This window comes from Mustela putorius, unplaced genomic scaffold (genome assembly GCF_011764305.1).
Source record: "Mustela putorius furo isolate JIRA1106 unplaced genomic scaffold, ASM1176430v1.1 tig00000421_pilon_pilon_pilon, whole genome shotgun sequence".
In the NCBI taxonomy this organism is placed as follows: domain Eukaryota; kingdom Metazoa; phylum Chordata; class Mammalia; order Carnivora; family Mustelidae; genus Mustela; species Mustela putorius.
The window spans coordinates 9,957,942-9,969,739 of NW_025421375.1; positions in this window are offsets into that span (position 1 = coordinate 9,957,942).

The following is an 11,798-nucleotide window of genomic DNA, read 5'->3' on the forward strand; positions in this document are numbered from 1 at the left end:
CATGTTTAAAACTGAAGGTCTTTATTGATCGGTACTGGTAGATCACATGAAATTCCCTCTTCAGTCTCAGTGAGAGCTACATTTGTTATAGGCATCTTGGCCCCCTTTCTCATGGTTGTAAACTTGGGGTCAAGCACCTAATATGGGACCAAGTGAATAGTCTTCAGGGAGTCAGATTACCTGGTTTAGGAAGTGAAGGAGTCTCAGTCTTCTGTGGTAGCTATTATTTCACTCTGAGCCTAACACCTCTCTACTCCCACACATCTCAGAAAGTGATCTGGGTCAGAATTTCCTCTTTCATTTGAAAAGCTGTGCTGAATACTTTAACATCAAGATACTGGAGAATTAATCCACTGTAGATATATTGCCTTTTAATTCCTCAAACTAATGAGTATAATTCTAACTTATTGCTGATTTTATTTATTTTTACATGAGGATATGTTTATAAAGCAAAAAAAAATGACAATAGTAATATTTTATTTGCAAATATTTATAGTTTTGCCTTGATTTAATTTCACAATTTTACTAATTTGAGGGAAATTTTTATCTATAATGATCTGGGATGATATGTATGTCATAGAAATTATGGGTTTCTTGAAAGCTTGAAACCCTGAAATGCTATAAATGTTGTATTTTGTAACTACTAAATAAATAATCCCAGAAAATATATCAAAGAGCTGTTATTACACTTGGGATGTTTATTTTTGCTTGAAGTATATGTTAACTTTTTTGAAATTAGACTCTTAATTTTTTTATTTCATATGTCCTGCATTTGTCTATATGTCTACATCTATATCTATCTATCTATACATATAATTGTTACTTTTCCCCAAAATGATAACCTTATGGAATGATGAATAATAAAATGTGCATTCATATCCTATTTTGAGTCTTGATAGGGAATATGTTTTATTAATTTTAAAAGCATTAATCATCATTTACTCTGTCAGTTAAGGACACAACTCTCGATAACCATATTTCATTTTTTCCTTTCATTATTTTATCTTAATTCATCGACCTGACTCTTAAATTATTTATATCTTTCATTTCTATTTTACAAAGGATTTAATTAAAATGTCTTAGCATTCATAAAGTAAGTTTTTTCTTAATAATCATCATGTGGTTAACTTTTGAGTTAATGACATTTCCCTAATCTGGAATATTTTGGAATATTTAGCATGTTTTTTTAACAGCAAAGAATTGAAATGAACAAAACTGCGGAACTTTCAGCCAATAACTAAGGAAAATATTTTTTATTTAAGATTTATTTATTTATTTTAGAGAAAGAGAGAGAGAGCCTGGAGGTGTTAGAAAAGGGCAGAAGGAGAGAGAAAATTCTAAGCAGACTTTTGGCTCAGCACAGAGCCTGATGCAGGATTCAGTCTCATGATCCTGAGATCATGACCTGAGCCGAAATTAAGAGTCAGAGCCTCAAGCAACTGACCACCCAAGCAACTCAGTGATAATCTTTAATATGAATTATATGGGTCACTATGTTGCTACCTCACTAATATGCTTCATAACTTTTTTCACGGGATTTATTGCTACAGCTTTGTATTCTTACATAATGTCTATAATTATTGTGTTATAGGCAAAACAACTTTAAGTCTTTTTCAATATTCTTATCAGTCTGTTGAATTAAGGGGTATATTTATTTTAAAAGACTACATGGGATCTTTTAAATTAATGACTTTATAGCCTTTTCAATAAAAATATTATATGGAGTCTTTTTAATTAATAACATAGTTTTGGAAAACTTAGCTTCTTAATTATAGTTTAAGTTCTATGCTTTTGGAATTTTTTCTCTTTCACTTAGTTTTCCAAACTTTGCCTTTTGCAACAACTTTTCTACCCCATTTACAAATAAATGACCCACTATAAGAAAAATTTTTGATAGTTTTACAAGAAAAATCAACATAGTAAATAATTTTTTCCTGGTTTAGTAGCTAATACAAAAAAAAAAAAAAGTAAAGTGTCTAGGACTCCATCTGACATTCCTAAGTATAGGCTTCAAATACAGTTAATTCATCATGTACATTGTTTTATTTCCCATAACTTTATACTTAAACTTTTACTTCTTTAAATGATTGTGAAAATGAAGCCTAAATATAGGCTTCAAATACAGTTAATTCATCATGTACATTGTTTGATTTCCCATAACTTTATACTTAAACTTTTACTTCTTTAAATGATTGTCTTATGCAGCACTATGCAAAACTTGGGAGGCTTTTTAAAATACTGAATTTAGACTGAAATAATTATCAGCACCATGCACAAGTGGGTCAAGCTTGGAAGAGAAAAATTGCACTGCCAGCTTTGAGTAGGACCCAAGAGGCAAGGCACAGAGCCCATGATGTGGATCAGGCTTGTTTGATTATTTTCAATGAAGCTCCTCAGCTATTGTGACCTAAATCTCTACTTAGGTTGCTTGTTTTCCTTGGTTCATTGTTTTAAATGTGCTGAGTTGTTTAAGATAAGTCCTAGACAAATATTAAAACATCCATGAGTTTGTCTTACCTTTGGTAGCTCCCTGAGTCCCTTCTGTACAGAAGGCAAATGTATTAGTCAGTCTTCTTCATGTCTTAAATAACCATGAAAAATTGCTGTGCTACCCCAAGTGATTAAAATTACTTATTTATGTAAAGTAAGTTTACAACGCCACTTGTAAACTTATGCTGGGCTAATTAAACATATCTCCTTGGATTTTAGAACTGGTTTGCCAACAAACTATGGCCAGTTGCTGGTGGAGAGTAGAGATTTAAGGTCAAAGCTACCACAGAGTATGCCCCCTAATCAACATGAGGATTTCTATTTTTTCTTTTCCCTTCCTTTTTCTCTCAGACAATCCAATTGAGGACTCTTAGCTAAAGGCTAAGTCCTAGAGCGCAGGAAAAATAAAGATTAGTAAAAATATATATGGTCTTAAAGCTATTTTGAAAATCAAATTCATTTAAAAGGCTCTCAATAAAAAATATTTCAAGGTTATATGATTTCATTGTTAAATTCTATCAAACTTCTAAGAAATAGTATCAATTCAAAAATTTTTCTTACAGAAACATAAGAGGAGGAAATATTTTTCAACCTGTTTTTATGAAGCCAAAACAACTATGACACCAAAATCTCACAAAGATATTACAAGATAAGAAAATTAGAGACCAATGTCCCTCAGGGACATGGATACAAAACTTGTAGACAACATATAGCAAATGGAATCCAGAAATACATAAAAATATAAGACATAATGACCAGGTGGATTTACACTAGGAATGCAAGGTTGGTTTAACATTAAAGAAACAACATAAGAGATGAATAAAAGTGGCATAATAAAATTCAGAAAATGGCATAATTATTTTCTTTATTTTTAAAAAAATATTTATTTGTCAGAAAGAGAAAGAGAGCACAAACAGAGGGTGAAGCAGGCTCCCCATTGAGCAGGAAGCCCAATGTAGGACTCTGTCCCAGGACTATGGGATCATGACCTGAGTTGAAGGCAGATGCTTAACCCACTGAGCCACCCAGTTGTCTCTGGCATAATTATTTTTTTTAAGATTTTATTTATTTATTTGAGAGAGAGAGTGTGTGATAGAGCATGAGAGGGGAGAAGGTCAGAGGGAGAACAGACTCCCTGCAGAGCTGGGAGTCCAACACGGGGCTCAATCCTGGGACTCTGGGATCATGACCTGAGCTGAAGGCAGTGGCTTAACCAACTGAGCCACCCAGGCATCCCAAGACATAATTATTTTTAAAATATAGACCCGAACTTCTTCAGAAAACCTAGAGTCAGCACCTGACTTAAGTATAAAATATTGGAACTTTATCTCTTACAGTAATAAGGTAAGAATATCCACTCTAATCATTTCTAATCAGCACCATACTGGAAGTTCTAGCCAAGGCAATAAACAAGAAAATGAAATAATAGTTATAAATATTGAGGAAGAAAAAGTAAAATTGTTTTTATTCACATACAACAGCATTGTTTAAATAGAAAATCCTAACAAATCTAAAAATAATCTACTAGAACTAATAAGTGAATTTAGCAATGTAGTAAGATGTCTATTTTTACCTTTCTGTTTTAAAGTAGATTTGATGTACCACCAAGCCATTGACACTCCCAGTTTAACTTACCATGCTCTCATGCTCTCTCTCTCTCTCTCTCTCTCTCTATATATATATATATATATGTATTTTTAAAATGTTTACTCTCTTTTACGAAAATATAAAATTTCACAAAGGCTGAGATCTGTTATCTGTTTGCTTCACTAATATGTCATCAGTACGTGGTAAGTGGTAAACACATTCAATAAATACCTGTTGAATTTCAATGACTTGTATTTACGATAAATAATAAAAATCTTTACAAAAAGAATTTAACTGGTGAGTGAATCATTGCAACTCCAATGATCTCGCTCTTCTTTTGCTATGAATCAGTTTTACAAAGGCTTCAAAGTTATAGATGTTACCTTGAATCTGGCCTATGTAGTTTGAGCTTTCTTGATCTTTTTTCTTTTAAACAGAGAGTACTTGTATTGTTTCACAAGAGTGCTGAACAGTTGTCACAGGGAAAAAAACACCCTCAAAATATTTCTCCTTAGAATGATCTTGTATTTTAGTCCCTATATAGTTTCAATTAGTTTTACCCATATTTTCTGATTCATTTCTTTTTGCAGTTTAACAAGTCTCCTTAAGTATTACTGAGTTAAACTTTTTTAAAAGAAATAATACTCAAATGAATCTATCATTTCCTGAGTGGTCATGGATATATTGAATTGTTTAAATAGAAGATCTTGATCATTTCTGAGAATCTATTTAAAAGAGAATGTATTGTGTGTGTGTGTGTGTGTGTGTGCGTGTACACTTAAAGTACTTTCACTTTTAAGTCAAGTTCACAAAAAAATCCACAGCTTTGCCATAATGAATTAAGTAATTTATGATTTAACTTAAGTCTTATTTTTTAATTTCAGAGATAGCTTCTGAATGATTTTTTTTTTTTGCATTCACAGTGAAGAGTCAGAGTGACTACACAATAATTACAAAACCCTACAACACAGAGTTGAAGGAACTCAGCCTTATTGTAAAGAACTTTTTTATAGAAATAAATGTTTGAGAATGACAGACTTTTCCAGATGCATATATTGCTTGAGATTGGAAAGACAGTGATAAAGAAAGTTATTTGAGTCTTGTCAGAGTGATGAATTTGGACAATAAAGGAAAAAATATAAAAATTGACATGGGAAATATTTGGAAAGTTTCGGTAATATGGTTACAGATGCCTGTTGGTGAACTTCACGGCACCACAGACTCTATATTCATGTCTACAGAAAAAGCCATTTTTCCATGCAAGGCAAATTTGTCATATTAAAAATAGTTCACCTATCTCATATAAAATAAATTTCTTTCCAACAGACTTGACACTTCCAAAGCCCCTTGCTAGTTAGTCCCTTTGTACTAAAATGTTCACATACTAAATGGCTTATAATTTGAAGAGCACTACCTACCTAAAATGATGGATCCCTCGTTTACTTGGTAAATTTATGAAGCTAACTCATGTTACTTTGGCAATGCAATACTTAAGTTCTAGAATTATTTGTTTCATCATATTTTATCAGACATATAAAGTAATGTTCTCTAGAAATTTCCAAAAGTGATTTGCTATACTCTTAATTTTAAATTGTTTTCATTCATACATACACACATTCCCAGAAGCCAAGCATAGGCTAAAGTTTTGTTTTTAAACCAATGTAAAACAATTTTCATTACAGAAATTTACCAGTACGTCAATGAGGTTTGAGGGAAAAATTTACCATACTTAATAAAGTATTTGAAAATATAAGAAGGGAAAGAATGTTTATCAACTTTGCATACATACATATAAAATACTTAACATATGTCTATAAATCTGATAGCTCCCTTTTCATATTGGTGTGCTTGCTCATTATCTAATCTTTCAGGCTTTATTGTCTATATTGCCATCCATTTACTTGACAGTAAAAATCAGATGCTATTAAAATTTGCTTGTGATTCACACTGTTATTTATACGATAGTCTTTCCTCTACCTCATGAGGGCTATGTACGTTCCTTTCATTTATATTGTGTAATTTGTTCAAAGAACATAAGTTTCAAGTCTATTTCTCCTTAATTGAAAATACATCTTTCCTAGGCAGATATTTTACAAAAGTAGTGTGAGTGGTTTTTCACTAGGCCTATTACCTTTCACTGAAACGTTGTCAGAATCTGCCACTGAGATCATAAACCATGGAACTGTATGATGTAGTTCTACATGATCATTTTAGGAATCCCACAGACTTGGTAGGTGAAGGGGAAGGAACTAGTTGAACATCCTCTCCCAGGAGAGAAATCATCGCTATATATGATTTCTGGCCTGTATTTGTTGAAACTGCTTAGTCAGTGACCGATTTTTCATCTTTAATTTTCAATGTAGCCTGGAGTCTATTCTAGGCCCCACCATGTCTGAGAATGGCATTCTCCCCAGTGGTTACCCCTTTAACCAGAGACTGCCTGCTCCATTAAGAGAGGATTATGTGCCATTGGGAAAAATTTAAATATGTCCATCCAAAGTGGGAAAACCTCATTTGAAAGCAACCTGTGCAACCCAAGGACTTTGGTTTAATGGAGTTACTCTTGGCTTTTAATCCCAGGTACAGATCCCACTAAGTGTTTTTAACACCCACTGGAAAGGGAGGTTCAAGCAAAAAATCCCTCATCTTAATTCAGTCAGAACTCCAGTCCATGAGCCTCCAAAGTTATAGGATAATTGGTAAATTCTGCAAATGCTTTTACCTATAATCCATGAAGTTCATTTATCCCAGTGTTTTATTCATTGAGTGATTTAGTAAAATAGTAATTATTAATTGAATAATTCTATGTTCTAGGTTATCTTCTTGACACAGGAGATCAGTAGTGAGCAAAAGAGACCAAATCCTTGCTTTTAAGTAGTTGCTTTCTAATAGAAATATTGACCTACTTTCTCAGGAAGGGGAGTTATGAGTCAACTCTAAATTACACCTTTTAATCTAGCCCCAACTGTCCCATATCTAATTGTAAATCCTTAATAATATTTATGTTCATGATGTTTTTAAATTTTTATAGAGCTAATATAAGGTTTCCTTTGTGTTTGAAACTTTGGTCCTTTAAACAGTTTTTGGAGGATTACTCTGGAAGAATGGGCTTCCATTTTCCCAGAAAGGAAAACAAGTATCATTTGAACTTAATAACTTGAGTAGGGTATGTAGAGTCATAATTTTCGTACCTAACTGGGTCAGAAAAAATAAGATTACCTTTCTCATCATAAGCATATTCTAATTCTGTTTCTTTCATTTTCCTATAGCTCTTTCCTTCTTCCCATTGAGTGGCAAATTCTTAGCACAGATCAGGATTGTTGCTATAAGAAAATAAGAAAAGGAAATATTGGGGCTTAATGGTTTGAACAGAAAAAATATGACGTATATTTTTTACAAAACATACACAAACCCATATATAAGAATATGAATTCATTTTATTGACAAATATATCAACTGCATGCTTATGCTAATTTATTGGATCAAGTATATGGCAACACTGCTATGAAAAAACCAGTGCCAATACAATGTATGAGGCATTCACTTCCAAAAATAGCACTGATAATTATTGGCCAAGTAAATGTAACCATCAAAAACAGAAACTATCCAGAAATATATAGAAATTAGTTCCATAGGGAGAAAAAGAAAACAAACACCCAGGCTGCCAATGTCTACTTTATGGGTCCAAAACAGTGACAGTGTTGAAATCTTCTGGAAATTAAAGCTGTATTATATTGAATTTTTTATACAAGTCTCAGAATATTCTTGGCTTCTGGATAGACTACAAACAAAATGCAGTGGAAAAATAAACCCGTCTCTTTTCTTTCTTAGGTAGGGAAAAACCTAGTTCTTAGGTAGGGGAAAACCTAGTTCTTACTGCATGCTTCTTCCCTGCGTGCATACTTCACTGCTCACACTGGACTTCACTTCTGACACTTCTGGTCACCAAATGTATGGACATTTTCCCCACAAGCAATTCTCTGTGACACCAGTAGGGTGTCTGAGAATATAACTCAATTCCAACGTGCTCTACCTGGAGATAGCATCAGATTCCACATGTTTAAGGGCTCAGTCCAAGACTTTCCTCCTGTCCCCTCCTATGAGATACCAGGCACAAGTCTAGATTGTCACTTGTGTTCCTGACCACCTGGCTATAGATTGGAAGTTCCAAAAACCCCCACTTTGGGTTGGATTAATTTGCTAGAGCAGCTCACAGAACTCAGGGAAAGACTTGTTTACTTGTACAAGTTTACTAAAGGATTTGATAAAGAATACAGATGAGTAAGTAAAAGAAGAGATGCATATGGTAAATCTGGGAGGGTACTAACACAGGAGCTTCTGACCCAGTGGAGCTGGGATGTGTCACCTGCCAGGTATTGAGGTATGTGCCAAACTGGAAGCTCTCTGAACCCTATGCTATTGGGATTTTATGGAGGCTTCCCCAAATAGACATGGTAACTCTAACTCCGTTTTCAGGCTCTCCTCCTTCTCTGGAGAAGTGGGGTGGGGCTACTGAAAAATTCTAAGCTTCTAATCAAGACTTGGTCTTCTGGTGACCAGCTCTACCCAGGATCCCTCTAGGAAATTAAAGCTGAAATAGGAAATAAAACCCTCACCCAGGGTTGCCTCAATAGAACAAAAGATGCTCCCACCACTCTTATCACTTAGGAATTGACCAGGGTTTTAGGAGCCCGGTGCGAGGAACCAGGGACTGGGGGCAGAGACCAATATACACATTTTCTGTTATTCATACAAAACCATTTCCAATATTAAAATTTACTCATGTTAACAAAATGTAATAGTGTTGCCCCCTTTTTTCATTTAATTTCGTTTCGTGGTCAGAATTTGGTACAGGGAGAGGAGGCATACTACTAGCCGCTTGTCAGAGACAGAGAGGTAAAATCTTCCCAGTGTGGGATAGATAGCATCAATAAGGAAGTACGAGCATAGCCAAACTTCACAAAACAGTTAGCAGAACAGAAAGAAATAGTAAATGGAAAAACAATCAGTGTGGTGACTAAAACAATTTCCTGATAACTGAGGCTGATAACGCAGCATATGCATGATATAGACTTAAATTTGAGATGAGGGTGATTTGGGAAGAGCAGTTCCTGTCTAGTTAACTGTGGATAGATCTTTTAAAGTGAAGATATTTTAAAGATGAGGAAATGTAGGCTATATTATTTAGGTAAGAGAATATACGCATGGCGTTCTTTTAAAATGGTTTTTATGGTCATCAGTTCATTTTAAAGAAATGCGAGGTAAGGCAGGAAAAGTACTAATCATTCTCAGATTCATGAAAGCAATTGACTGGTTCAGCGAGAATTGGAGCAGAGATCCAAATCTAGGCCTTCTTTCCATCATAACTATATGGCTCCATACATGTGATACTACGTTTGGAGAACTTGATATGTAAGTGTTAATTGTACTCAGCATACACCCATAATCTCAAATTCTTATTCTACAAATGAAAGTGACAATGGACATATGCAATATTAGGTATTTTGGGAATCTTTATGCAAACAGTAAGAGCTACCTGAAATTGAAAACTTATATAAATGGAGCAATTATAACAACACCAAAGTTGCATATAGTCTCATTTTTCTTTCCTCAACAAAACAACCAAACGCAATGAATCCAATCTCTCTCTGGAATTTCTAAAGATACCTTTATCTCTGGTGTCCTGAAATTGCACTTATTGTAGTGATTTGGAAAACCCAGAGTGTTTAAGTATAGAAACTCATTTTCTAGGATAATTTGTCTTCTAACAGTTTCATTGTTTTTTCCTTCTCAAACTCCAATTAATCAGATATTGCCCTTCCTGCAATGCCTGTTTGATTTTTACTTTTCTACCCTGTTTTGCAGCCTTTGCCTTTCAGGTTCCACTTTGGGATTATTTCTCAGCTGCTTATTTTGAGCCTTTCATTAAACTTTTATTTTCCTGCTTATACACTTTACTTTTCCAGGGTTATAGTTTACCTTCTGATTTTTCCACAATAACTTCTGTTCTTATTTCATGCATATAAATATCTCCCTATCTCTATGAGTTATTAATTATAATTATTGGCAATATTCTTCTACTCTTTCCATTGTCCTTTCTTCTTGTTTTTCTTTTTTATTGTAATATTTATGTGAAGCTTGTATTTTTTTTTTAAAGATTTATTTATTTGAGAGAGAGAGAGAGCATGCACAGAGGGAGGGGCAGAGGGAGAAGAAGAGAAAGAATCTCAAGTGGACTTCATACTGAACCTGGCATGGGGCTCAATCTCACGACCCTAAGATCAGGACCCTGAGATCATGACCTGAGTTGAAATCAAGAGTCGGATGCTTAAAAACCTGAGCCACCCAGGCATCCCTATATGAGGCTTTTTAAAATGTATTTTGGTCTGTATTTTTTATTCATACTTGAAAATAAAGCACAAGAAAGTTTTTTAGACTGTCCATGTATATGAGCAAGGAAAATGTATTTTTCTCTACTCTCTCAAAACTTTGAGGGGCGCCTGGGTGGCTCAGTGGGTTAAAGCCTCTGCCTTTGGCTCAGGTCTGGTTCTCTGCTCGGCGGGGAGCCTGCTTCCTCCTCTCTCTGCCTGCCACTCTGCCTACTTGTGATCTCTGTCTGTCAAATAAATTAAAAAATCTTTAAAAACTAAACAAAACAAAAAAAACTTTGATACCAAATGTTTGCATTTTTCACACCAAACAGTTCTTCATTTCTTTGCAGACTCCAACTGGGTGTCCTACAATTTAATTCATTTGGACACCAATTACTTGTAATTAGTACAAGCCCAAAGGTTAAGGGCTCAGTCCCACAAAACTGCCCCCCCCCACTTCTGAGGCCAATCGTAAGTGTATAAGCGAAGCACAAATTAGTCAATAATCCAAGGTAAACTTTGCAGTATTGCAAAAAAAAAAAAAAAAAAATCATGAAAAACTTGACTGAAAAAAGAAAGTCAACAATTGCAAAGTAATCTTCATATTAATTTATAAATTGAATTCAATCCAAATAAAAATACTAGCAAGTTTTACTTCTCAATCCAACTAGAGAAGTTGTTACTAAAATTGACATATAAATGAACATTACATGATGTAAAACTGACATAGACTAACATTCAAGACAATCTGTGAAAACACTAAAACAAAAACCTGTGATGGTGGACAAAACTCTCAGCCATTAAAACCTTGGTAGTAGAAATAGTGTGTTACTTGTGCATGAATAGACAAAACAGTGGAATTGAATAAAAAGCCCAGAAATTAGCCAAAGCACATACAGATATTTAATATCTGATCATGTTAGCATTTTGAATCACTTAAGCAAAGGTGGACTTTAAATTTTATTTTATTTTTTTTTCAGTGTTCCATAATTCATTGCTTATGCACCATACCCAGTTCTCCATGCAATACGAACCGTCTGTAATATCCACGACCAGTCTCACCCAGCTTGCCACTCCCCTCCCCTCTAAAACCCTGAGTTTGTTTCTCAGAGTCCACAATATCTCAAAGGTGAACTTTAAAGAAAAATAGAACTATGGTAAATGACTAACCATCAAGGAAATTCAATCCTCACCTTACATTACACACAAGAATAAACTTTAAGTGAATCAGGGATCTAAAAGTAAAATAATAATAAAACTATGCAAATACTAAAAGAAAACACTAGTAAATTTGTCGGCAAGGTAGGTATAGGAGATGGTTTTCTACCTATGATTCAAAATCAAGATGCA